This window comes from Mustelus asterias, chromosome 16 (genome assembly GCF_964213995.1).
Source record: "Mustelus asterias chromosome 16, sMusAst1.hap1.1, whole genome shotgun sequence".
NCBI lineage: Eukaryota > Metazoa > Chordata > Chondrichthyes > Carcharhiniformes > Triakidae > Mustelus > Mustelus asterias.
This window is the reverse complement of record NC_135816.1, coordinates 83,118,476-83,136,643: the sequence shown is the minus strand read 5'-3', so window position 1 is coordinate 83,136,643 and position 18,168 is coordinate 83,118,476. Positions and strand designations below refer to the sequence as shown.

At 44.0% G+C, this 18,168-nt stretch overlaps 1 non-coding gene across 1 annotated transcript; it reads left to right on the top strand.

The window, feature by feature from the left end:
* The first annotated feature begins 4,391 nt into the window (after positions 1-4,391).
* trnas-aga (transfer RNA serine (anticodon AGA)) lies at positions 4,392-4,473 on the top strand. The gene has a single exon. It is a non-coding gene; the product is annotated as a tRNA-Ser (tRNA).
* Positions 4,474-18,168: the final 13,695 nt, after the last annotated feature.

Below are 18,168 nucleotides of genomic sequence, written 5' to 3'. Positions count from 1 at the left end.
GAATTTTCTGAATAGCACAATAGCCAACTTTAATCGCAGTTTGTCTTTAGAATTCAGTTGAGTATTATTGCCCTGGTAATCAATATAGAAAGACAACGGAAAGAGTGGGAAGTTGTGAATTCAACTCAGATCTGTACATTGGTGGTTCAGGGATATCATATGTAAGTACAATGTGGGACAAAGGAAAAATGCTGCGAATGCTGGAATCGGAAACAAAAACAGAAAATGCTGGAAAAACTCAGCAGTTCTGGCAGCATGTGTGAAGAGAAAGCCGAGCTAATGTCTCGGGTCAAGTTGACCCTTCTTCGGAGCTGAATGTGGGAGAGTCGGAATGAATTCTGACCCATGCATTTTATTATGTTTTCATATTTCGAATTCAACAGAATCTTTCTCTCTTATAGGACATTTACTGTGTTTATTGTGGCATGTTGGGTTTGGATTACATCAGATTCTGAATAGTTTTGAAGAACACTGAAATACTGCCTGTTGATCGTCTGTGCAGCTGCCTGTTATTTCTGAATTTTAAAAAAAACTTTACGCCTCAAATCAAATCGAGCACAAATGAGGACGAATGAATATCCCTGTAACTTGCAGAAAGATGAATCGTCTTTATATCGAGCGCAAAATGTCAAAATCACACACATGGTTCTTAGAATAGCTTTGAACGGTGATCAGTGTCATTTTCACTACTTTGTTAACTGAGGTCGTGGCCGAGTGGTTAAGGGGATGGGCTGGAAATCTATTGGGATCTCTCCGCGCAGGTTCGAATTCTTATGTTGTCCATATTTCCCATAACGTTTCAAATTTTCCCACGTTCCTTTGTAACGAGTCGTGCCTGACGCAGACTGGAACCCCATATCTCTCAAAAACACAAATTGTTTTCTAAATTCTTATTCACACAATTTCTCCTGTAAATTCAGTAAGCATCAGCCAAATTAGTGATAATTTGTTTCTGTCCTTTCGTCTAAGTGACTGTATCTCCAATTAGGAATTGCCCCACGATCAGTACAACCTAGAGATATTTGTCGTGAGTGTCGGCGTTAGTGTCCACGCGAGAGACGGGAGTTCAATTCCCCGTCATGCAGAGGCAACTGCTAATTTAAGGAGACTCAAAAAATTGAGTCATAGAGTTTACAGCACAGGAAGAGGTCCTTCTGCTCATCCTGTCTGCGTCGGCCATGAAGCACGCATCTGTTCTTACTCTATGTTCAAGCATTTGGTCCGTAGTCTTGTGTGCTGCGGCGTTTCAGCTGCTTATTTCTATTTTTCCTTACATGTTATGTGGGTTCCGGCTCCCATTCCGGCAGTGAATTCCAGATTCCACCGCGTTCTGAAGAAAATCACCTCGACTAAGGGGAAACGTTTCTTTCTGAGTAACCTATCCATATCCCTCATGCTTTCGAAGTCCCTCCAACTTTCTCTGTCCTGAAAAGAACAACCCCAAGCAAATAAGGCTCTATTCATAGCTGAAACGCTCCAGCCCTGTCAACATCCTGCTCAATCTCCTCTGCGCCCTCTTCTGCAATCACATCTTCCTTTGATGTGGCGTCGAGAATTGCACACTGTAGACAAGCTGTTACGTAACGGACGTTTCATATAACTCCGAAAATCCACCCGGTTCTTAGATCCAATGCCTGGATTAATAAAGGCAAGTACCCAAGATGCTTTCTTAACCATCTATCCTGTTGCCGTCAGGAATCTTTGGACGCCCCCCCCCCGTCCCCCCCACCTCCCCAAGTCCCTGTGTACCACATTCCTTCCTAATTTTCATTGTGTATTCTCTTGAGTTGTTAGTCCTCCCAAATTCCATCACGCCACACCTTTCAGTGTTAAACTCCATTTGTCACATCGCTACAGGTCTCACCAACTGTCTATATCGTCCTGTTATCTAAGACTTTCCTCCTCGCTATTTACACCACCAATTTTCATGTCAGTCGCGAACCTATTCATCACACCACCCACATTTATTTCTCGATTATTAGCATAAACGACTGAAAACATTTCGCTCATATTCACAGGGGATCGACGCATCCGGAAATAATTGACTGACAAATGTTATATAAATCTAAGTCACTTGTCAAACAGGAGAAAATAAATAAGAACATTATTTAACAGCTATTGAATTCGTAATATAATATCAAATCACTCTGGATGCTGGAATTTGAAACAAAGAACAGAAGTGCTGGAGAATCTCAGCAGATATGACAGTATCTGTGTCTAGGGAATCGAGCCAACGTTTCGAGTCCGACCTCAATCAGTAATTCGCAATGTCTGAATCAAATCGTTTTTTTCAAAAAGAAAATCGATCAAGCATTGGAGTGACAGATGCTGCAGCGGGAAGAGTTTAGATTACACTACAGCTGTTGCTTGCTTGATCAAAATGCACATATAACTCGTGAACAATATAATGCGAGCAGTTATGCTGTGCTCAGTCTTCGCTGATCTGTAAAACGTGAGGGGACATCTGCTTGTTGGAACCGAGATCTCAACCAGAACGGCTCAAATTCACATTGACAGTCAGAGTTGGATAAATCGAACAGACCATTACGAATAGTGAATTTTGGCCTTCAAGACTGTTCCACCATTCAATAACATCCTGGTTTCTCAGCTCCACTTTCAGGTCTGCCGTTCAATAACTATTTACTCTATTGTCTCCTTCCGTTTGAATACATTCAATGAAAGATTTTGTCAAAATTAGATTCGAACTCCCGCCGCCAAAAGAGACCATGACATTTAACCACTCGCTCATCCTGACACAACGTTCTGATTTGTCGCTTTGGCTTCAGTGTCGAAGAAGGAAGCAATTTGTTACAGTGGACAGTGCCGATGCGGGAGCGCCATTGTAATAGAGGTCGGAAAAGGAACAGCGCCAGTTACAGGGATGTCAGTCAGGGTTCAATTTTCTCTGAGCCAGCACTGCGGTCGAGGGCCCCGAGTGTCTGTGAATGTCTACGTTGTTTGTAACCCCAGTATTAAAAATAATATTGAAAATAGAACAGTTCTACACCAAACAAAGGACTAGCAAGCTGAAAACTGAACCCCCCCCCTCCATCCTCCCCCCACCCCCCCCCCCCCCCAAAACACACACACATAAAACATTAGCTCCTGAATGTCCTTACTCTGATATCAGGATATTGATTCCCTTGTCCTCGACTCCCAAACCAGTTAGTAAATTTTCTGTCCACTGAAATAATCCTTTCATATTCCGAAGCCCTCAATGAGAGCTGGGAGTAGGATGGGGGTAGGTTGGGGGAGTACTTGTAACGTCACTCTTTCAGGTACTTATTTCCAGATCATCGAAACAACCTGTTAAAATAAAACTAATCTCACTTCTGGTTCCTTTATCAATTACAGAAGAAGACACATCTGCCCTCCTCTGTTTCCATCCCTGCTGTGAGTAATAACACTTTCTCCCTCTCTATTAAAACCATCCTCATTTTGAATGCCCCTTTTCCATTTGAACCTTCTCTGCTGTGAGGTGAACAATGTCAATTTTCCAGGACCTTCACATAGGTAAAAAAGCGCGGATTGAAAGCCAAGTAGAAAGATTTTCCATTTCTCTGTACTTGCAGCTGAGCAAAATTCTGGGACAGAATTTTTAAAAATCGGACAGTCGGCGAACACTTTGCCCTCAATCACCTGTCACGGGTTTTCCTGGCAGTAAATAACTTACTCCGCTATTAACATTTCTCTTCTACATGCTTCACTTGCAACACCATGGAACAAAGCAACATTTCCACAGTGTTTTGCATGAGCCTTGTTCTATAAAATTGGAAAGCTGTCTGAAAAGCAATGCCGCGTGGACAATATAAGCTGGTCATGCCGTGAGGGAACGGTACTAACTCTGTGCACAAGTTCCCCATGTAGGGATGTGTGATGTGATGTAGCTGGTGATTTGTATTGTCGAATGTATCGTACACACTGCTGTCAGTGTGTAACAGTGATGGAGGAAATGAATGTTCAAAGAGTCCGGGTAGGAAAGCGGGAAAGGTGGATGAGGGTGCTGAGTCAGTGCTGAACAAGCAGTTTGACCCATACATATGTTATTACAACATCATATTTCCGAATTCAATAGAAACTTCCTTTCTGAAAGCATATTTACTGTATCTATTGTAACATCTTGGGTTTGGACGACGACAGATTCTGAATAGTTTTGAAGAACATTGTGGTACTGCCAATTGATCATCTGTGTATCTGTCTCCTATTTTTGAATTTTAAAAAAATCTTACGTGTCAAATCAAGTCGAGCAGAAATGTGGAAAGAATGCATATCACTGTAACTAGCAGAATGATGAAACGTATTCATATGGAACGCAAGAAGTCAAATGACGGAGATGTTTCTTAAAATAGCTTTGAGCGGTGATCTCTGAAATTTTCGCTACTTTGCTCGATGTAGTCGTGGCCGAGTGGTTAAGGCGATGGACTAGAAATCCATTGGGGTCTCCCTGCGCAGGTTCGAATCCTGCTGACTACGTTATCTATATTTTCTGGAATGTTTCATATTTTCCCACGTTCCTTTGCAGAATGGATGATGCAGAATGGAATCCCACACTTTTCAAAAACACAAATTGTGTTCCAAATACTTATTCACACAATTTCCTGTCGGTACAGCAAAAATCAACCGAATTAGTGGCACTTTCTTGCTAACCCACTGTCCCTTTGCCTCAGTCCATTTGGCTCCAATTATGAATTGCCCCACGATCAGTAGAATCAGGAGAATATTTGTCATGACTGTAAGTGTTAGTATCCACGCGGGAGACTGGAGTTCAATTCCCCGCCGCGTGGAGGCAACTGCTAATTTAAAGAGACTCAAAAAATTGAGTCAGAGGTTTTACAGCACAGAAGGCGGCCCTTCGGCCCATCGTCTTTGCGTCCGCCGTGAAACACCCATCTATTCTAATTCAATTTTCAAGCATTTGGTCCGTAGCCTTGTGTGCTATGCATTTCAACTGCTTATTTATTTTTTTCTTAAATACTATGTGGATTCCGGCTTTCAATCAGTCAGTGAATTGCAGAGGCCTCCGCGTTCTGAAAAAATAATCTCTCAGTCCTTTGCCCCTTGGCTTGAATCAATGCCCTTTCAGTTTTGACCTTCTACTCAGGGTAAAGATTTCTTCCTATGTCACCGAACTACATCCTTCATAATTTTGTACACAACATTGAATTCCCTCCAAACCTCTCGGTTCCAAGGAGAACAGCCCCAGCCCAATTAGTCTCTCTTCAGAGCTGAAACGCTTGAGCGCTGGCAGCATCCTGCTAAATCTCCTCTGTACCGTACTCTGCAATGATATCCTTCTTATGATGTGGCAACCAGAACTGCTATTGTCTAACGGGCGTTTTTTTTTTGACAGCTCAGCAGACCATCTCTGCTCTTACATCCTATGACTCGAGTAATAAAGGCAACTATCTGAATGTTTTCTTAAAGATCTGTCCTGCTGCTGTCAGGATTCTTTGGTCGTGTGCCCCAAGCTCCCTGAGGGCTTAATTCCTTCCTACTTTTCATTGTGTATTCTCTTGGCTTGTCAGTCCTTCAAAGGTGCACCGCCTGACACCTTTCAGTGTTAAATTCTATTTTCCAATGGCCTTGCTGATCCCACCAACAGTCTATACCGTCCTGTAATCTAAGACTTCCTTGGTCCCCATTTAACACACCAACAATTTCCGCGAACCTATTGATCATACCGCCCACATTCGCTTCACGATAATTAGCATCAACTACTGAAAGCATTTCGCTCACATACACCAGAGATTGAAGCATCCATAAATAATTCCACAATCTCCACTGTCAGAGAGAGGCAAATCAAAACTAAATTTGAGTCACTTGTTACACAGGAGGCAATCTCTAATAACATTATTCAACAACTATTAAATTAGGAATAAAAAAGAAAATTGCTGCGGATGCTGGAATCTGAAACAAAAACAGAAAATGGTGTAAATCCTCAGAAGGCCTGACAGCATCTGTGGAGAGAGAATAAAGCCAAAGTTTGGAGTTTAGATTACCCGTCATCAGCGCTCAATTAGTCATTTCAATTTTTTCAAGAAGATAACCGATCAAACATTGACACAACAAATAATGTAGAGGGAAAGTTCAAATTGCACTAAAGCTGTTGTTGAGTTGAACAAATTACGCACAGAGCTCACGGGCAATGTAATGTGAACGGTCATTGCGCGACTCCTGCTCTAATCTGTAAACTGTAAAGAGTGTCGAGGACCTCGAGCCTCTATGAATGTGAACATTGTTCGTGAACCCAATATTAAAAAAAAGAAATTGAAAGAGCTCTGTACCAAACAAAGGACTGGCCAGCTGAAAGCTGGAATCACCCACATGAAACTCTCGCTCCTGAATATCCTAACACGTATATTATGCTATTTCTGTTCTTGTCCTCGACTCCCATACCAGTTAGTACATTTTCTGTCTACTGATCAATTCCTTTCAAATTCCTAAAACGTTCAGTCAGTGCTGGGAGTTGGAGTTGGGCATGATGGGGATGTACTTGTAACCTTGTTCTTTCCTCACGAGTTCCTTCCAGGTCGTCATAACGTACTGTTAGTAAAAAACTAATCTCACTTTTGGTTCCTCTATCAATTACAGGACAAGATAAACCAGCCCTCCTCTGTTTCCATCCCTGCTGTGAATGGTAACACTTTCTCCCTCTCTATCAAAACCATCCATATTTTGCATACCCACTTTCCATTTGCATTGATCCTTCTCTGCTCTTAAGTGAACAATGTCAATTTTCCAAAACCTTCACATGAACAAAAAAGCGCGGATTGAAAACAATCGAGAAACATTTTTCATTTCTCTGTACTTGCAACTGTGCCTTCTGGAACTGAAAAAAAAATCAGACAGTCGGTGGGCCCATGGATTTTGCTCTCGACAACCGATCACGGCTCCTCCTGCCAGCAAATAACTTACTCCACTACTAACAGATTTACGATACATGCTTCAATTGGAACAGATTGGAACTGCGACCAGCCTGAACGAGTACGCCACTACTGTAAATGACTTCATTAGTAAGTGTGTAGAAGACTGTGTGCCAAAGAAGCAAATCCGTGTGTTCAACCGGAAACCATGGCTGAACAGTGATATCTACTTCGTGCTGAAGTCCCGGTCTGAGGCGTTCAAGTCAGGCGACACTGACCTATGCAAGAAAGCCAGATACGATCTAAGGAGATCTATCAAAGAAGCCAAAAGACAGTATCGGACCAAGCTAGAGTCCCAGGTTAGCGACACCGACCCCTGCCAACTATGGCAAGGTGTGCAAGACATAACAGGCGACAAGATGAAGGCATGTAAAATCGCCGGCTCCAACGCAACCTCCATGATGAGCTCAGTGCATTCTGCGCCCGTTTTGAGCAAGAGGTCAGCGAGAGCATGCCCTCCACCCTGGAAGCCCTGGATCAACCTGTATCTGGGGTCACCATTGTAGATGTCAGAGCAGCTTCTCGAAGGTCAACCCAAGGAAAACGAGTGGCCTGGATGGGGTACCGGGACGTTCACTCAGATCCTGCGCGGATCAGCTGTTGGGAGTACTCACAGACATCTTCTACCTCTCTTTACAACAATCTAAGGTCCCTACCTGCTTTAACATGACCATCATCACGGTAGCTAAGAAAATCCAAGCAGCGTGCGTGAATGACTATCGGCCGGTGGCTCTGACATCCGTCATCATGAAGTGCTTCGAAAGGCTAGTCATGGCACGAATCAATTCCAGCCTCCCGAACTGCATGGATCCACTACAGTTTGCCTATCGTTACAACAGGTCCAGAGCAGATTCCATCTCCTTGGCCCTGCACTCAACCCTCGAACACTTAGATAACAAGGACACGAATGTCAGACTCCTATTTATTGACAACAGCTCAGCCTTCAACACCATTTTTCTCACGAAACTCATCGTCAGCAACATAGCCTGGGCCTCGGCAACTCCCTCTGCGACTGGATCCTGAACTTGTTAACTCGTAGACCACAAGCAGTAAAAATCGGCAACAACACCTCCTCCAAGACCATCCTCAACACCAGTGCCACACAAGGCTGTGTGCTCAGCCGCCCCCTCCCCCCCACTCCCGCTATACACCTTATACACCTATGACTGTGTCGCCTAATTCCACTCCAATTCGATTTTCAAGGTTGTTGACGACACTACCGTAGTGCGTCGGAACACAAACAATGTTGAGAGTGAGTACAGGAAGAGAAAGAGAATCTGCTGAACTGGTGCGGCAAAAAGAATCACTCCCTCAATGTCAACAAAATGAAGGCGATTTTCAGAAAGCATAAAGGAGAACATACCCCTGTCTACATCAACTGGGACGAAATAGAAAGTGTCGAGATCTCAAAGTTTTTAAGTGCCCAGATCACCAACAACCTGTCGTGGTCCCGCTGCTCCCCCGCTCCCCCCCGCCCCCCCCGCCCCCCCCCCCCCCGGCCCCCCCATCCCCCGCCACCCCCATGCTGACACTGTAGTAAAGAAAGTCCACCAACGCCTCTACTTTCTCAGAAGACTAAGGAAATTTGGAATGTCAGCTACGACTCTCGCCAACGTTTACAGATGCACCATAGAAAGTATTCTTTTTGGTTGTATCACAGCTTGGTATGGCTCCTGCTCTGCCCAAGACGGCAAGGAATTACAAACAGTCGTGTATGTAGCCCAATCCTCCACGCAAACCAGCCTCCCATCCATTGACTCTGCCTACACTTCGCACTGCCTCGGCAAAGCAGCCAGCATAATTAAGGACCCTGTGCACCCCTGACATTTTGTCATCCACCTTCTTCCGTCGGGAAAAAGACACAAAAGTCCGAGGTCACTTCCGACCGACTCAAGAACAGCTTCTTCCGTACTGCTGTCAGATTTTTGAATGGACTTGCCTTGCATTCAGTTGATCTTTCTCTACACCTCTAGCTATGACTGTAATACTACATTCTGCACTATCTCATTTCCTTATCAATGAACGGTATGCTTTGTCTGCATAGCGCACAAGAAACAATATTTTTCACTGTATGCGAATATATCTGACAATAATAAACCAAATCAAATCAAATCAAAGAATTAAGCAATATTTTCACAGTGCTTTGAATAAGATTATTTCTATAAAATTGGAAAGCTTTCTCAAAAGCAATTTCGCATCGGCAATGTACGCTGGTCATGCCGTGAAGAAACGGCACTAAATGAGCTCAAGCTCCTCGTTTATTGAGGATGGGAAATAATGCAGCTGGTGGCTTGTATTGTCTTATATATTATACACACTGCTGTCACTGTGTACCAGTGAGAGGGGGGTGGGGGGGGAGTGAATGTTCAAAGGGTGCAGGTGGGAGTGTGTTATGGATGGATGCTGGAGGAGGTGGAGGGAGGTGGATGAGGGTGTTGTGGCAGTGCTGAACAATCAGGTTTTTTTTGTTATTTGTTGGTAACAAGCCTCAAAAACATCGTTGAAACTGCACATCCCCCGACATGAACGCTGTGTTATTTTCATCTGAATGTGAACTGTCAATAAATTTCGCAGAAACTTCAGAATATTTTGGAACCTTGGGAAATCTCACTTCACATCTACCTGAAATTTTAATGCAAAAGCGAAATCGTTTCTTTAACTCTAAAAAGCGTCATACATACTCGAAACGTGAACTCTGTTTCTCGCTCCATTGATGCTGTCAAACCACTGCCTCCAGCCAGATGTTTATGAATCCTCAGGATGCTTCCAGAATTATCTGAATCATTTAACAGCCGGCATTAATTGCACTTGTCTTTTGTTTGCAATTGGTGCATTATTGGCCCGGTAAATAATACAGAAAGAAAATATAGAGAGTGGGAAATCATGAATTAAATTCAGAATAGTACGTTGGTGGTTCAGAGATACCATATGCAAATAGACCGTGGGAGAGCCGGATTGAATTCCTGGTCCATACATATTCTACTACAAAATCATAGTTCCGAATTAAACAGAAAATTTCTTTTCATAACGTATTGAGCGTATCTACCGTGGCATCTTGAGTTTGGATTCCAATCGATTCTGAATCTTAATGATGTGCACTGTGATGCTCCAAATTAAAGTAAAGTTTAGTTATTAATCACAAGTAGACTTACATTCACACTGCAATGAAGTTACTGTGAAAATCCCCGAGTTGTCACATTTCAATGCCTGTTCAGGTACACTGATGGAGAATTTACCGTGGCCAATTCATCTAATCTACGCATCTTTGGACTGTGGGAGGAAACCGGAGCACCTGGAGAAAACTCATGCAGACATAGGGAGAAAGTGCAAACTCCACAACGACTGCGACAGTGACCAAAGCCAGTAATTGAACCCGGATCACTGGTGATGTGAGGTAGCAGTGCTAACCATTGTGCCACCGTGCCGCCCCTTAAGCTCCTTCTATCTGTCTCCTATTCCTGGCGAATCGTATAACCAGGGCTGTAAATAGGTCTTTAAACTAAATAGTGGCCGGGGGTGAGGGGGGGGGGGGTGTCAGGGGTAAGGGGAATTACAAAATCAAAGGTAAAGGAGAGGGTATGAGTGAGGGTTAATGATGAGGACATTCATCTAGTTAAAGGTGTCAAGGGCTCAGGCAGAGTAAAAAGTGACAAACACAAGAAGGGAGGTGGTCAACGCAGTGCAAGGAGATGGTCTGGGGAAGGATAACCAGTTTGCGACAGGTAGGGACAGAGCGTGCAATCAAAAGAATACACTAACAAACCGGGTCCATATAAAGGCTAGCATAAAGACACTTTACCTGAATGCACGTCGCATTCGAAACAAAGTGAATGAGTTGATGGCACAAATCAATAGAAATGGGTATGATCTGGTGGCCATTACAGAAACGTGGTTGCAGGATGACGAGGACTGGCAACTGAATATCCAGGGCTATCAGACATTTCGGAAGGATCGACAGGAAGGAAAAGGAGGTGGGGTAGCTCTGTTAATTAAAGATAACATCAGGGCGGTAGTGAGAGACGGTATAGGCTCTCAGGAGCATAATGTGGAATCGTTGTGCGTGGAGATAAGGAATATTAAGGGGAGAAAGTCACTGGTGGGCGTGGTCTATAGGTCCCCAAATAATAACTTTGAGGTGGTCGGGCTACAATCAAGCAAATAATGGATATGTGCAAAAACGGAATAGCAATAATCATGGGGGATTTTAACCGGTATATTGATTAGTTGACTCAAGTCGGACGCGGTGGACTTGAGGAAGAGTTCTTAGAATGCTGTCGGGATAGTTTCCTCGAATAGTATGTTACAGTACCTACGAGGGAGCTAGCTATCTTGGATCTGGTCCTGTGTAATGAGACAGGAAAAATTCATGATCTTCTTGTGAGGGATCCTCTTGGAATGAGCAATCACAATGTGGTTGAATTTTTAATACTAATGGAGGGTGAGAAATTAGGGTCCCAAACCAGTGTCCTCTGCTTGAACAGAGGGGAGTACAATCGGATGAGGGCAGAATTGGCTAATGTAGACTGGCAGCGCAGACTAATTGGTAGGACAGCTACAGAGGCGGATTTGTAAGGAGGTTTTTCTCAGCACTCAGCAAAAATATATTCCTGTGATAAAAACGGAATGTAAGAAAAGGGATAACCAGCCGTGGATAACTAAGGAAATATAGGAGAGTATTAAATTAAAACCCGATGCGTACAGAGTGGCCAAAACTAGTGGGGAATTAGAAGATTGGGAAAGCTTTAAAACACAACAAGAACTACTAAGAAAGCGATAAAGAAAGGAAAGATAGCTTATGAAACTAAACTCGCACAAAATATAAAAACTGATCGGAAAAGTTTTTACAAATATATAAAAAGGAAAAGAGTAGCTAAAGCTATTGTTGGTCCCTTAGAAGACGAGAAGGGGGATTTAATAATGGGAAATGAGGAAATGGCCGAGGCCTTAAACAAGTTTTTTCTGTTGGTCTTCACGGTAGAGGACACAAATAGCTTCCGAAAATTGATGGTCGTGGGACTGCAGGGTGTGAGGTCCTTAAAAAGATTACTATTACGAAAGAGGTAGTGCTTGGTAGGCTAATGGGACAAAAGGTAGATAAATCCCCGGGCCCGGATGGAATCCATCCCAACGTACTGAAATAAATGGCAGAAGAAATAGCGGATGCGTTGGTTGTAATTTATCAAAATTCGCTGGATTCTGGGGAAGTGCCGGCTGATTGGAAAACAGCTAATGTGGCACCACTATTTTAAAAAGGAGGTAGACAAAAGGCGGGTAACTACAGTCCAGTTAGCCTTACGTCCGCAGTTGGGAAATTGCTGGAATCCATCATTAAGGAAGAAATAGCAGAACACCTGGAAAGAAAATGGTTCGACTAAGCAGACGCAGCATGGATTCATGAAGGAAAAGTCATGTTTGACGAATTTACTGGATTTTTATGAAGATGCAATGAGTGCGGTTGACAGAGGGGAACAGGTTGATGTGGTGTTTTTGGATTTCCAGAAGGCGTTCGATAAGGTGCCTCACAAAATGTTGCTGCAGAAGATTAGGGTACACAGAGTTGGGGATAAAGTGTTAGCGTGGATTGAGGATTGGCTATCTAACAGGAAGCAGAGATTTGGAATAAATGGGTGCTTTTCTGGTTGGCAGTTGGTGACTAGTGGCATGCTGCAGGGATCGGTGCTGGGACCTCAACTGTTTACCATATACATAGACGATCTAGAGGAGGGGACCGAGTGTAGGGTAACAAAGTTTCTGGATGACCCAAAGATGAGTGGGAAAGCGAATTGTGTGGAGGATGCGGAAAGTCTGCAGAGAGATTTGGATAGGCTAAGTGAGTGGGCAAGGATCTGGCAGATGGAGTATAACGTTGACAAGTATGAGGTTATCCACTTTGGAAGGAATAATAGTAAAATGGACTGTTATTTACATGGTGAAAAATTACAACATGCTACTGTGCAGTGGGACCTGGCGGTCCTTGTGCATGAATCGCAAAAATTCAGTTTGAAGGTGCAGCAGATGATCAAGAAGGCAAATGGAATGTTGGTCTTTATCGCGAAGCGGATGGAGTATAAAAGCAGGGAGGTCTTGCTGCAATTGTACAAGGTACTGGTGAGGCCGCAACTCGGGTACTGTGTGCAATTTTGTTCCCCTTATTTGCGGAAGGATGTATTGGCCTTGGAGGAAGTACAGAGAAGGTTCACCAGGTTGATAATGGAGATGAGGGGGTTAGCTTATGAGGAGAGATTGAGTAGATTGGCCTGTACTCGTTGGAGTTGAGAAGGCTGAGGGGAGAGCTTCTGGAGACATATAAGATAATGAAGGGGCTAGACAGGGTAGAGGCAGAGAGATACTTTCCACTTGGAAAGGAAACAAGAACTAGAGGGCACAGCCTCAAAATAAGGGGGAGTCAGTTTAGGACAGAGTTGAGGAGGAACTTCTTCTCTCTTAGGGTAGTGAATCTCTTGAATTTTCTGCCCATTGAAGCAGTGGAGGCTACCTCGTTAAATATGTTTAAGTCGCAGGTAGATAAATTTCTGAACAATAAGGGAATTAACGGTTATGGGGAGCGGGCGGGTAATTGGAACTAAACCACTATCAGATCAGCCATGATCTTATTGAATGGCGGGACAGGCTCGATGGGCGAGATGGCCTACTCCTGCTCCTATTTCTTATGTTCTTATGTTCCTGAATTGAGAAAACAACTTTACACGTCAAATCAGGTCGAGCTGAAATGATGAAAGAATACAAATCCCTATAACTAACAGAGGGATGAAACACATTTATATCCAATAACATGATGATGTTTCTCAGAATAGTTCTGAGCAGAGATTAGTGTGATTTTCGCTACCCTGGTTAATTTGATCATGCCTGAGTAGTTAAGGCGATGGACTAGAAATCCGTTGGTGTCTCCCGCATTAGTTCGAATTTTGTCACGTTCTTGCTATTTTTCATTCAAGCTTCAAATTCCCCCACCTTCCTTTGTGACGAATCCTGCCTGATGCAGAATCGTATTCCCCACCTTTAAAAAACACAGGTTGCTTTTCGAAATCTTATTCACAAACTTTCTGCTGTAAATGCAGCAAATATCAGCCAAATTAGTGTAACAGCAAAATACTGCGGATGCTGGAATCTGAAACAAAAACAGAAAATGCTGGAAAACCTCAGCAGGTCTGACAGCATCGGTGGACAGAAGATAGAGACAACGTTTCGATTCTGGATGACCCTTCGTCAAAGCGAAGAACAAAGAGAATCAGAAGAGATTTATACTATAATGGTGGGGGTGGGGAGCTGTAATTGGACAAGGGGAATGTAAAGGAAGATGAAGAAAGCTGAGGAAGGTGCTAAAAGTGTCCATTAATTGATCAGAATGTGTGAAAAGCAGAACAGACGTATATACAGTCTGTACACATTCGCACATTCTCAAAATTAAAGCACATGAGATTGGGGATAGTTTATTGAGATGGATAGAAAACTGTTTGGCAGGCAGGAAACAAACAGTAAGAATGAATGGGTATTTTTCCAAATGGTAGGTAGTGATTAGTGTGGTACCACAGTGAACAGTTCTGGGAGCCTTTGAGTTCGTTTGTGACCTGGTGGCTGAACTACACACACTATAGCACAACAAAAAAGGAGATAAGTACCTGGATTCTTTCCACCAGGAAGTATCGCTACCTGCCCTTACCTGGTCTGGCCTACATGTGACTCCAGAGACATAGCAATGTGCTTGACTCTCAACTGCTCTCTGAAAGGGCCTCGCACTTCTCAAGGTCAGCTCGGGATGGGCAATAACTTTTGGCCAGCCAGCCTTGCCCAGCTCCCATAGATGAGTAAAAAAATCGACCCGCCCCCCCACCCCGCAATCGCCCGGACACACCTTGTCATGCCTTGTTGCCATCCAGTGGTGGAGGTCCCCAGTTTTCGTCCATCTATGGAGGAATCCTTCCCACTAACAGCGGGGAACTGGGGTGTTGCATGTAGCAGTTCTATACAACCATTGGTTCATGGACTCCCAAGATAACTGCACTTGTTTCCATCTTACAGACCACTGCGCCAGTGGCCTGTAAGTTGTCTTAGACTGCATTCCCTTTCAAGTTATTTGAATAATCTTTTGTTGCAGTTTTCTTGACTTCAGCCATATGCTCAGATCTACAGGCCCCCGGTGCGGAGGGGACAGGGAAGGAGGAGGACCTCCTCTTGAACCTGCTCCTGTTCCTGGCCAAACTCACCATAAACAGGTCCAGGCAGCAGGCAATCGAGGGGATCACCCGACTTGTATGTCTGCCCCTCTTCCGTGGCTACATTCACTGTCAGTTTTCTCTGACGAGGGAGCATGTGTTGTCCACAATCACACTCGAAACATTCCATGCCCCTTGGGCACGGCAAGCATGGGGTGCCTTATTTACCCCTTCAATAATATTTTGGCCTGATATTTTGTATTTCATTTGATATTTGTATTTGTTTCACAGTTCCCCTTGAAAATGTTGCCTCCTTTTCTGTGTCACTCTTGTCACGGAGATCCGGGCTCAGATATCTGAAAAGTTTTCCGATTTAATGGGAACATACTCAGTTCGAATTGGACATTCTAATTTGTTGAGAGGTACGAGTCAGCGAGTTCATGTGGCGATTGTGCGTCAGTGACAGGGCGAGTCAGGAAGAATAAGAATTGTGTTGGGCATCAGAATTCAACCCGCTGCCTCAAAGTTCAGATCTGACCGTGGGTTAGAAACCAGAAAAGGAACTGCAATACGGAAGCAGGGAAGAAACGCTGAATCGTTCTGAATGACTGAATCGATCCCAGCTGGAGGATTATCACCTATTTCGTGCATCATACTTTAGGAGACCTGAAAATATGCCAGAGGTAATGCGGAAGAGATTTGATAAAATGATACCAGAGATGCGGGCTGACAGTTATGTGGAAACAGTGGGCAGTTGGAGAGTTCCCTTTCCCGTAGAGGCAGTCAAGAGGAGGTTTAATTGGGCTCTTCAAACTGCTGAAAGTATGCTGAAGTCAATGAGAATAACTTGTTTCCAGTGAGAGAAGAGGCAGTGTAACCAGGGCATAGAAAATTGACAAAATAATCGGAGCAAGAAAAAGAAGAGTTCCTTGAATGCAACCGGTTGTTTTGATCTGGAATTCACTGCTTGAAAGGGTGGAGGAAACAGCATCAATAATATCTTTCAGAGACACTTCAATAAATCAGTGGTGTTGTGAGGTGGGGAGAAAGGGAAAGAGGAACGGGACAAATTAAGTAGCTCTTTCAGAGAGCTATGAGAGGGTACACCGGACTCCTTCTGTGCTGCAACTTTCTATTGTATGATTTATGCCGGTCAGAAACCTCCGGATAACTGCAAGGTGCCGCATTAATGCCGCTGTTCGTGATGTGAAGCAGTTACTGAACTGAACTCAGTGTTTAATCATTATTGAATCATTCCCACTTGGTGCCCAGTCCAGCTGTGATCTCATTAGGAACACGATGTTGCAGTTTGGATCATCATCTGTCTGTCCACCCAGCGGTAAAGTCCAAAACCGGGTGGAATTGTGGACTGCACATTTCAAGGAGACGATGTCCTCACTAACAGACCGGGAGCCGCGCAGTCAGGAACAGAACAACTGTGCCTCTCCGCTCTGTTCTTTATCACTCTCAGCGATACAAGTTCCGGGAGTCATTCATATTGATGAAATGCTGAACAGCAAATATCCTGCAGATCATCCCAGTGAAACTTCCTAAAGGGGCAACCGTCTGATTTAAATGTCTCCATCCCTTGCGCTTGTTTCAGACACAATCTGATCACAATGAAATATGAAAATTCCCGCACTCATGTACTGTTCCAGAAATACAGTACCAATCCTAATATCAAATAAGTATGGCTGACACTGTAACCATTTCACCCCCAATTTCTCTGACTAGACTGCATGTTATATAACAGACTGACAGGATGTTATCAGGTTGAGGGGCATGCGGAGAGCACTGAACTATGGCATCGATGTAGAGTATCATCCATGATCACATTGAATGACGCAGCTGGCTCGAAAGATCGAATAACACACTTCCACTCCTATTTTCCGTGTTTCCGAGGCTAAACCAGGGGTTAGGAAACCTAGGGCGCGTAACTCGCTTCCTGTCTGCCCAAAGACAGCCCACCATCTACAAGATACAAATCAGGAGTGAGCTGAAATATTCTCCACTTACCCGAATGAGTGCAGCTCGAGCAACATTCTGAACTCCATCCGAGGCAAAGCAGCTTGTTTGACATCCCTTCTCCAATGGTTCACTTCATCCACCGCCGGCGCACACTGGCAGCATTGTGGGAACATCAACGCTTGGATTTGACCCTCTAAGCTACTCACCCTACTGGTTTGGAAATACGTCGCCGTTGCTACCCTGTCGCTGGATCGAATTCCTGGAACTTGCTCCCTAACAGCACTGTGGGTGTTCATACACCACAGCGACGCCAGCAGTTCAAGAAGGCAGCTCACTACTATCTTCCAAAAGGCAATTAGAAAACGGCAATTCATCTTGCCCTACCCAGCCGCGCCCACGTCCCGTAAATGAATACAAATAAAGCAATACATTATTTCCTAGATCTTCACCAGAATCAAGTCCAATTCAACAAATAGCCCCGTGTTTGCTGAGGTACACTGGCTTCTGGCCCGGCAATGCCTCCATTTTAAAACCTAACAGCACTGTGGGTGTTCATACGCCACAGTGACGCCAGCAGTTCAAGAAGGCAGCTCACTACTATCTTCCAAAAGGCAATTAGAAAACGGCAATTCATCTTGGCCTAGCCAGCGGCGCCCACGTCCCGTAAATGAATACAAATAAAGCAATACATTATTTCCTAGATCTTCACCAGAATCAAGTCCAATTCAACAAATAGCCCCGTGTTTGCTGACGTACACTGGCTTCTGGCCCGGCAATGCCTCCATTTTAAAACTTTCATCCTTACATTCGAAAAACTCCATGAATTCGTCCCTCCCTTTCACTGTATATTTCTCCAATCCAACAAACCTTCCAGGTTTCTGCTCTTCTGCCATCGTGTATACTCCCGATTTTAGTCCCTGCAGCATTGACAGCCGTGCTTTCAGATGACCTTGTCTAAGATTCTGCACTCGGTCCCTAAACCTCTCCATTCCTCCAGCTCCCTCTCCTCCTTAAGATATACGTTAAAATCTACGTCTTTGAAGAGGCTTTTGTTCCTTGACCTTCCGTGGTTAATCATCAACTTTTTTTTAAACAAATGCCTT